Source organism: Ictidomys tridecemlineatus, chromosome 9 (assembly GCF_052094955.1).
Source record: "Ictidomys tridecemlineatus isolate mIctTri1 chromosome 9, mIctTri1.hap1, whole genome shotgun sequence".
Classification (NCBI taxonomy): Eukaryota; Metazoa; Chordata; class Mammalia; order Rodentia; family Sciuridae; genus Ictidomys; species Ictidomys tridecemlineatus.
In genome coordinates this window covers 109,615,547-109,625,708 of record NC_135485.1, presented here as the reverse complement: position 1 = coordinate 109,625,708, position 10,162 = coordinate 109,615,547, and the positions used below count along the sequence as shown (strand labels likewise).

At 32.5% G+C, this 10,162-nt stretch overlaps 1 pseudogene; it reads left to right on the top strand.

Annotated features, from left to right (window-relative positions):
* Nucleotides 1–1,448: 1,448 nt before the first annotated feature.
* Nucleotides 1,449–10,162, top strand: part of LOC101970584 (lupus La protein homolog) — a 55,508-nt pseudogene continuing 46,794 nt past the window's right edge.

Genomic DNA, 10,162 nt, shown 5'->3' with positions numbered 1-10,162 from the left:
TTTCTCAATAAATCTTAAATTTGGTCTTTAGATGGTATAATATATTTCTTGGATATTCTGTTCATGATTTCTTACCATCTTCACTGTGAGACCAACTTTATTTTCAAGATTGTATATTTTGTATTCATGGTCCAAGGTTCCATCTTCCAAGTAATCTAGTCTGTTGATAATGCTTTTTTTGAGGTTTTTATTTGGCTTATTTTTCTTTCATTTCAAAGATTTCTGGGGTTTTTTTTTCATAATCTTTATCTCTTTTTTGAAATAATTTCTTGCTACCTTTATTTGGTGTCATATACCTTTGTTGGTGTAATCCATGGTTGCCTGTATTTGTTCTCTTATCTCTTTGTTGAAGTGATTGATTTTTGCCTGTATCTGCTCACTTAGATCATTATTTAATTGCCAGATTATTTTAGTTATATATATTCTGAACTCCTTCTCTGACATTTCATCTACTGTGCTACCTATGAATTCTATTGTTGTAGTATCTTGGTTTGTTTGGGGCACTTCCTCCCTTGTTTTTTCATGATATCTACGTGTCTTCCTCTCTTGCAGTGTAGATCTGAGGTATTACAGCTTCTGCACTATTGTCTTGTAGTGTCCCTGCAGGTTACCAATACCTCACCTTTAAGGGGGAGATTAATATTACTGCACTCAATATACCCAATGTGCAGCCATCCATAGATCAGTTAACTTCTATTTTTACATTTACAGTTTTGTTGCTATAATCAGAAATGATGAGTTTGGTCATCTTCTACCAGATAGTCAATAGGTTTATATAATCTTCTACAGTTTCTAATGGTAAAAGGGGGGTCTGGGGGTTGGCTGAGATGTTATGAGGTAGGATGTAAGAATATAGGAGCATTAGAGTATATGACTAGTGAAAGGGTAATCATAAGAAGTTGGCTGTTATTAGGAGAAACAAGAGAGAGGCAACCCCATGCAAGACTCCCTGTTTCCTCAGAACAGGATAACTGTTAGCACACGTAGTAGAGATACCTCTGGTGCAGCTAGGTGCACAGGGACCTTGGTGACATCTTACCAGGTCCTTTTTTGTCCCTTGATAGAAGTGGCGATATCCCAGTTTCATGGCACTTGCAGACTCAAGACTATATGTATCTTCATATTGGGCTATGGAGCCACTCTGATGAATAAGGACCCCAGCGCACATGGAGGTCCCTCTTTGCCAGCGGGGTGCTTCTCAAGGCAGGCCTCTCTGGGGTTTGCTGGCCCAATTGGAGCTGGGGTGGGCCTCTCTCTGGGTCACCAGGATGCGCCTGGAGACATTCTTTATTGAAGAAAAACTTCCAAACCCTTGCCTTAAACACTCATCTTCCTCTCTATATGGTACAGAAATCTCTATAAAGTTCACCATACCGGTATCACTAGTGTATAATCAGGTCCTCCGGGAAATGGACAGTGGACAGAATGAGCCATGAAAGAGATCTAAAATGGCAATATCTGTGATGGAAAGTGGGAAGGAAGGAGAAGGAAGCTGGGAATTGCATCAGAATTCTGAGGAATTTCAAATCCCAAATGAAGTGAGTGAGAAGAAGAAGGAAGCAACTTTGAGTGGAAGCATCTCAGACATAGTGTCATCAAGAAAGATTGGTAAGACTACCAAGGTGTCTCTGAGTCAAAGCTGCTTATCAAAGAATTCTGCACCACCTGGGAATGAATTTGCTTTGGATTCCCGGATATACTTGATCATTGTCTGGGAATAGTCCGTAGAAATTATGGGCTTAATTTCAAAGCTCAGACCATTAAACATCAGAGATCTAAGAGTGTATCTCATCATCTCCATAATAAGTTGCTAGTGTTTGCTGCTATAAAATGAGTGCACAGAGGAACAAATCTGGAATGTATAAAATTCACTTGGATACTTTTCAGTATTTTTTTAAACTGTGATGCAAGTAAACAAGCATTTGTAATAATTTTGAACTGAAAATAGCAAAGTACCTGGGAGCTTAGAATTCTCAAGATTGAAGACCTGTCCCCAGTAAGCATTGTGACATAAAAAGTATAAATGCCCATTAAGATTAGAGGATCGCTAAAATGGGAGGTATAAAAGGAGTTGAATATATATTATAGTCTTTATCCATAATAACAGATAAATTTTACTAACACTCTCATTCTGTGCTCTTATTTTAAATATTGAATACCACTGCAATTTGAAATGCCAATAACAGAGTGGAATCAGTATTGTGGACAAGCATATCTCAGCATTACAAGAAGTAGATCACAGCTAATACAATGAGGAAATCATTCCATATGCCACTGTTTTACCTTGCTTTCAACTGTGACTGTGGTAAACAAATTTGTGCTTCACCATACCTCAGTCAGACTATCCAGCAGCAGAGCTAACAACATTTCTCAGAGGATACTCAAATTGTGACCCAGTAATGACTCATTGACACAGTCTTTATTGGCTTTTTCCTTCCTTTATTCTCACTCTCCCTATTCCCTCTCGTTTATTTCCTTGAAGTATCTACTAAATTATGTACCTATGTCCAAGTTTTTATCTCACACTGCTCCAGGCCAAGACAATAAGGACACGAGATATTCTTATATGTCAGGAAGCTTTTTAACTAGTATTTACTATTTTACTCTGACTATCTCAGAATGCTATTAAGAAAATCATCTCTTATAGAAAGGAAAACATTTTGATCTTAAGATTTTATTATAGTTGGAAATTGATAGATTGTTATTTTTCATGATTTTTAAAAAAAAATATTTTTAGTTCTGGATGGACACAAAACATTTATTTTATTTTATTTATTTTTATGTAATGCTGAGGATCGAACCCAGTGCCTCCCACGTGCTATGCAAGTGCTCTACCACTGTGCTACAATCCCAGATCTTTCGTTTTTAATGTAATAACTATTTTGGTATTTAGAGAAACAAATTTGGCCAACACAAAAGCATACTCACACATACAATCAAACCATTTGAATCTATTTACTTGTAGTCAAAGAAGGATTAAAGACTGTATAATTTTAATTCCTAGCTTTAAAAGTTTCTATGAAAAGTATGTTGAAATGTGTTTATGAAACTAGATAGAAATTATGAAATGCATAATTTGATGAAAATGAATTTTTCACTAGTTATTCAGTTATTCATATGCTAAGTAGAAAGTAGGTGTCACGAAGTCTTAGTTGAAGAAGAGAAGAGCAAGACATTTCTTCTTCATTCTATTATAACATAAAGTGCAAAAATCAAGAAATCAGATACTAGAATCCGGTTCTTTACACAGAAAGTCTTGGTAAGAAGAGTGACTGACAAAAAAGAAGATCCTTTTACCAAAGCCTCTTGATGAAAGAGGGATGATGTGTGTATTGGTCTACATCTGATAAAGCAGACAGCTAATTTTGTTTTATTCTTTGAAATAAATAAATGAATTGATAGCGATAACTGTAAAATATATTATGTGCAACAATTTTGAAATATATGTGCACATGTGAAATGATTAATTCTATTTTATTAACATATGTGTTACCTAATATAGTTATCAATTTGTGTGATAATTTTGTAGTGTGTACTTCACATCTGATCTCTTAGCATTTTTCAAGAATACAATATACTGTTCACTGTAGTCACCATGTTATGCAAGAGTTCTTGATCTCCTCCTATCTAGCTGAAATTTGTACATTTTGACCAACGTGACCCTAAACTCCTCCCATCTATTGTTTTTGTCTCATTTCAACTAAAAATCAAAGTCTGAATGACTCTCAGAATTTGCAAATAAACAAACATCTAGATTATAAATTCAAAACCCATTTCATTAAATTCAGTTAATAAGTTTGGGTTCAGAGCATCACAAAACCTTGATAATATTTTTCCTACTGTATGTGTTTCATATTCACTTGAATAATCAGTGATTTTTAAAACTTCATTATCATATAGTATTATATTATATAACAGTAAAATAGTACAGAAGGGCATACTCTGTGACTCAACTGGGCAGACACAAATTATTTACAGTTTATTGTACCCAGAAATATACCATTACCAGAAGACAGAGTATAGTTATGAGTCCCTATGAGGAATCAAATGGAGGCATGCCCTAAAATTCAAATTTTATTTCAGAGAAATCAAATATCAGAGTTTTCACAGTACAAAAATTCAAAGTTAAAATATTCCATTGAGTTTTTCCATGTAATAAGATCAGGAATTATATATTATCATTTTAATGAATATGTATATTAGGAAAATAATACTTCCATTGTTTCTCATAATAATTGTTCTTATTTTTAACTGAAACTTAATATTTACCAAACACTACGGTGGGACTAAGAAAAATGTTGATTTACATTCTTTATTTTTCTTTCTTTAAGACAAGAGTGTCAATGCTGTTCTGAAATAGATTCTTTTGTGGGCACAGCATTCAAGAAATTGTATGCATGCCACATCCTTAAGAATCAGCAACTGCGTGGAATGAATATTCAAAGAAGGTACAAATCTCCATACACTACTTTTGCAAAGCTAGTTGAATGCTTGTTAAAGTAGGCAGAGTTCCCAATGCTAGAGTATAAATTTAAGCCATCTAAGAAATCTTATACAGACGAAGCCCACTCTCTTCAGGGAAATCTAAGCAAAATAAGATTCAAGACAGTCAGACATTAAAATGTTTCATTTCAACAGCATCTTTCTCGTGACTGAGTGGTTCCTTTAAACTGAAATATTTCTAGACATTCTGAGCAAAAGAAAAACATAGCTTAAGACAATATTCTAATTGAAGTTTAGAAAGTTATTTTTGATTCAATATTATATTTTGCAAAGAAAAACTACTTGATAAAAATCAAAGACTGGTCTGAATCGCATAGATCTCATAAATCTTACATTTAAGTGCTCTGTATTAAAATAGCACTTCAAGGCACCCCAAAACAGTATATTTCTATGCCAATCCTTTCACAGATAAGGGAAGGTTGAGGAATTCATAAGTAGGACTTTTTGATGCAAATATGAAAGATACTAAAATAAACTTAAGTAATTAATGAATAAATAAAGGCATTTGACTATTCAAGATGGATTGTTAACTACCTCTGTAAAATGAAGTACCAAATTTATCTTGAGCTTACTAGAATCATTTCTATATTTTAAGAGCATCATTTTTTTAACTTTCACACAGAGGATTTTTACTAGTCTTAGGAGAGGAGATTGCCAGACAAAATGTGCAGAATCGAAATGAAGTGGTAGATTTATTTTTTTCAAAATGCTTTATTAAAATATTAAACCAAATATAGATATGCTATATGTATACTGTGGCAAAAAAAGGAACAATCTATGTCACAAAGGAACAATAGAGCTTGCATAATAGGGTTTTATTTCCTGATTAATGGATGGCACAGAAAGCCAAAAGCAACAATTTGGGAGACCTCTTTTTTTTTTTTTTGTATCTGCCAATCATATGGAAGTATGGTGTTCCAACTTTCACTACCAGCTTTATGGATTTCACTTTACAAAGCTAGGAAGCATAAGATTCTTACTTTTGAAGGACCCAAACCTTTTTAATCTGGGTATGCTGTCATCAGATGTATCCAGATGTATTCTTAGCAATTACTATATAATGTCACTTCAAGGTTGACCCTTAGCCTCCACATATTTTAATCATTTCTATCCCATTTACTTTTCTAAAATGATGGTCTAAAAATTAGTTATCTAAATTTTAATACCTAAGGTTTCAATCTAAACATTTGCTTGATTACAGTTTCAAAGTATTATAAACTTCTTAAAAATGTGAAAATCAAATCCTGACTATTAGGATGTGTATATACTGTGAAATACCCAGAAAAGCTGGAAACTTCTTGGCTGCATTCTCAATGCTCAGTACCTTGTATGTATTGAACAAATTACCTCTCAATATTTTAAACACTACAATGTTAGGTGGGGATGGAAGGATTACTGGGATAGAACAATGATATTTTTTAAAAAAAATTGTTGTAAAGGATAATTCTGAACCAAAAGACAAAATTTAAATTTCATTAGCCTGTCAAAGATATCATTCATCTTCTTCAAAGAAATCTCTGTCATCTAGTTTACTTACACTTTTTTCTGATCAAGAGTTCCTTCCTACTTTCATAATCCCATAGCAAAAATTTAATATCCTATTGAATTCTGAATTTAGGTGGGCATAGTAAAACTGTCTTTAAATTATGGCTTGGAACTAGGTGTTTTATAGGTAGCATATACTTTCCTTTTGTGGTGTGCTTGTTCTCAGATCAGGAAAAATTAATGTTTTATGTACCTTATAGACCAATTCTTTTTGTTTATTGGAGGGAGTCATAATTTTATATCTTTCTCTCAAAGTCACAAATTTCATACAACCATTCTTTTAGCTTATTTGGATCTATTCCATCCAGATAGAGATTATTAATCTCCAATTTCATTTTTCTAGAGGGTCTTACTTTGGAAAATCCATACAAGCAATGATTTTTCTTAAATCATTATGAAAGTATGAATTTTACTGCAGCATATTTTGAATACCTATTATCTTTACAATGGAAAAAGGATTTTATTTTTATTTTGAGTTCTTTAATTACACGGCAACAAAATTCATCACATTGACAGAAAAACAGAAGCCATATGATCATTTCAATACATGTAGTAAAGCATTGATCATAGTCAATACCTATTCATTAAAAATCATTCTAGAGGAATAAGAATGAAAAGAATATCAATGATAAACAACATCTATAAAATCCCCAAGCAAACAGCATTCTTAGGATGAAATGTTGAATTATTGAAAAATTAAATAGGATACAAGTTTGCCCACAATTACCATGCCTAATGAACATTGTCTTGGCAGTCTCCTGCAGTGTAACAAGAATAACAAGAATGAATTAAGCTAATTGAAGTTTGTTTATAGAGTATCATTCAGCAATGAAAATGAATGAGCTACTGCTACCCAGAACAACATAGATGTGTTAAAAACAAAATGTAAAGCAAATGAAGCCAGTCCACAAAATAAGATTCTATTTGTCAAAGTTCAAATACAGATACAAATTTCTTATATATGAGGTTAGAAGTCAGGGAAGTGATGTCCTTGGAGAACCTACTGTTCATTAGGAAACAGGAGCTCTGATGAGGTTTTCTTTCTTGATCCAGGTGTTGTTTAAACAAAGGTATTCTCTTTATTAAAGCTCACCTGGTCTTTTCAGTTATGACTTATTGTTCTGAATCTATGTTATAATTCAATATTCAATAAATATATCTTAACTAAGAATCTCCTATTGACCACTTTATAAAATGTGAGAGGAGTGATAAACTAATAATATGTATGATAATATAGTAATAGCATTTACCAAAAAGTATAATAGTGCTATAAAATAATATGGTAGATTATAAAATAACACAAAAAATATAGCTAAGACATATGCCTATTGAGTAAAACACCAAAAGGTTTTACATATTTATATATTCAATAATCCTGAAAGACCCTATGATTCTATTATACACACTATAGAGTAAATAATAAATTATATAACAATATGAAATATAGTTAACAGATGCTTAATGTATGCATTGTTCTACAAGCTTTGTTTACATATTGTAAAAAATTCTATGATCCTATTACTATCTTCAATTTACATATGCTTTAAAAGGGGTACAGAGAAAACATGAGGACACAGTGCTTTGTCCAATGTCATACAGCTATTTCATGGCAGAAAATATTACACAGCCAACTATGTAAATGCAATAAAGAAAATACATGAATATCTGTGACAGGTATGTATTTGTGATGTGCCTTTACTGTCTCATGGTATAGGCAGAGATACTATTTTAGTTTAACACAGAGAGAGCTCCACTTGTGGATAAACTCCTAAGCTTTCCTATTTGTGTATTGACATTTTTTGCCTTTGTCAGAGGGCTCTGCATTTGTCCTCCCTGTCTCCAGTAACAGTGCCTAGGTTGGTGCTGCTGTAATGTTCAACAAGTAATCTCTTGGTGAGAAGTCACCTAAAACAGTGGGACTTACTTGCTCAGGCTCAATTTTATTACCCCACTATGCCTCAACCATCTCTTTCCCCCCCTGAAAATAGTGAAGCAAGGTAAATACAATACAAAATTATCTGGAATAATAAACTCAGTTTTCCCCAATTCAATTCTGTCATCAAGAGGTAGGAAATATACTATAATCTAATTGATTTTGCTGTTATTTCAAGTTGGTTCTTTGACAAGATATGACTTTAATATTTATTTTAATATATTACTTTTTATTTACCTGTGTTTTTGCCTCCCCAGTTAATATGAAGATTGATATGAAAAGAACAAAAAAGGAAAAGTAGACAGAGATGATATGCATTTTTCAGGCTGTGAAGAGTATTAACATCATAATTATTTTTGTTCCTAATTTCCCTCCCAACTTACAGTGGAAGAACCTATGAGAATCCTTGTTCAGATTAATTGAATAACAATATTTGAGTGGCTGCCTTTGTTGTAACATAAAATGAATCTTTGGGCTTCAGTTTCTCTTCTCAAACCTCACACATGCAAAAAAAGTCAAGGACAGACGAATACTGTTCTATTTGATGTGACTTCCCATTTTCTTGGGTTTGCTTCAATTGCAATTTGTGCATATCTTAAAATTGAATGGTGTCTCCGAGACATTGTGCAACTGTGAAAGATAAATAACTCCACCCCTTAAATATTTTTCAGTTCTAGGAAAGTCTTATTTCTTGGATTCTCCTAAATCTTTCAATTAGATTTTTTTTTAGGTAGGCTCTTTTGGGTATGTATATTTGTTTTGTAGTAGTTGTACCTGTGATTGAATCCAGGGGCACTTAACTACTATTATATATATATAATATTTTCTTTATTTAGAGACAGGGTCTCACTAAGTTACTTAGGTCCTCACTAAATTGCTGTGGTTGGCTTTGAACTTGAAAACCTCCTGCCTCAGTCTCATGAGAGGCTAGGATTACAGGTGTAATCCATCACACCAGTCTAGATATGGTATTTAATAGTGGTAGAGCAAAAGAAAAAAAATCAATTGACTAGAAAAGAAAGAAATAAATCAATTTAACCATTGATTATTTTTCAATACCACTCTAATGCTAATCATTCTTGGTTTCTTTAGCTTGTTATTCACTTAATTTGGGCAATATTCCCATTGGTTCTTCCATTGTAAATTGGGAAGAAAAAACAATAATCATTAGTGATTTGTTCTCAGCAAACTAATCATTTCTTTCTTTGAATATGCTTCAAATGCTATTTTCCATAAACACTTTGCTATACCATCCTAAGCAAACTTTATTTTTCAAGGTCCCAAGAATGCAGTAGGAAAAGGCCCTAGAGATTTTGTATCTAAACCCATATGTTAAAGATGAAGATAGGAAAAATATAACCCGGAAGTTCATAAGTGTTTTATTGAAAGTTATTGATGCATGAAATTTAAATCTCTAGACAGCCTGAAAATCCAACGTGTATTATTTTTCCCTAATGTATTATATTTTATCTTATGTATGCATTGTTTTGCTATCATCAAATTAAGGAAAAGAAAATAAGATGCTATGATTTCTGCTTCAGTTTCCAGAACTTAAATTAATATTATTATCGCTGTATTAGTTGGTTAAATTTGAGCTTGAGATTTCTGAGTTTTCCTCCAGACAATTTTTTTACCTTTATTCAGCATACTGATTAACATAAGTGGCCTCCCCAGTCTTCTATCATTTATTAAAATACCTGATGACATCTTTAATCACAAATCTGACTCAAATTTTGATGCGTGAAAAAAAATGTTCTGATATTCTTTTTTTAAAGTGAGCATGTAAGTTCAAATCAATGGGATTATAAGTACCCCATACCATTTCAAAGCATAACTAACCAAGTATTAGTGATACTTTTAAATGAAGCCATGAAAATTTATTATGGCTACACTGATTGATTTTTGTACATGTTTTTACTCATAAGTCATTATAAGCTCCAATGACTATCCTTATGGTCACAATAGCTGTAAAACTTTTAAATGAACATAATTTAGTCTTTGCTTATGTTTTGCTTCCGTATCCCCATTATTTTGCCTTCTTAATTCTTACTTTAAGTGGTAAAGAAAAAATAAAAAAGTTCTCCTGTGATCTTGTTTTGTTATAATTTGTTTCTAAAAAATTAATGTGGATTAAGGAAAATAGAATATACGCAAACACCAAAGACAAAAAAAATCTATGCT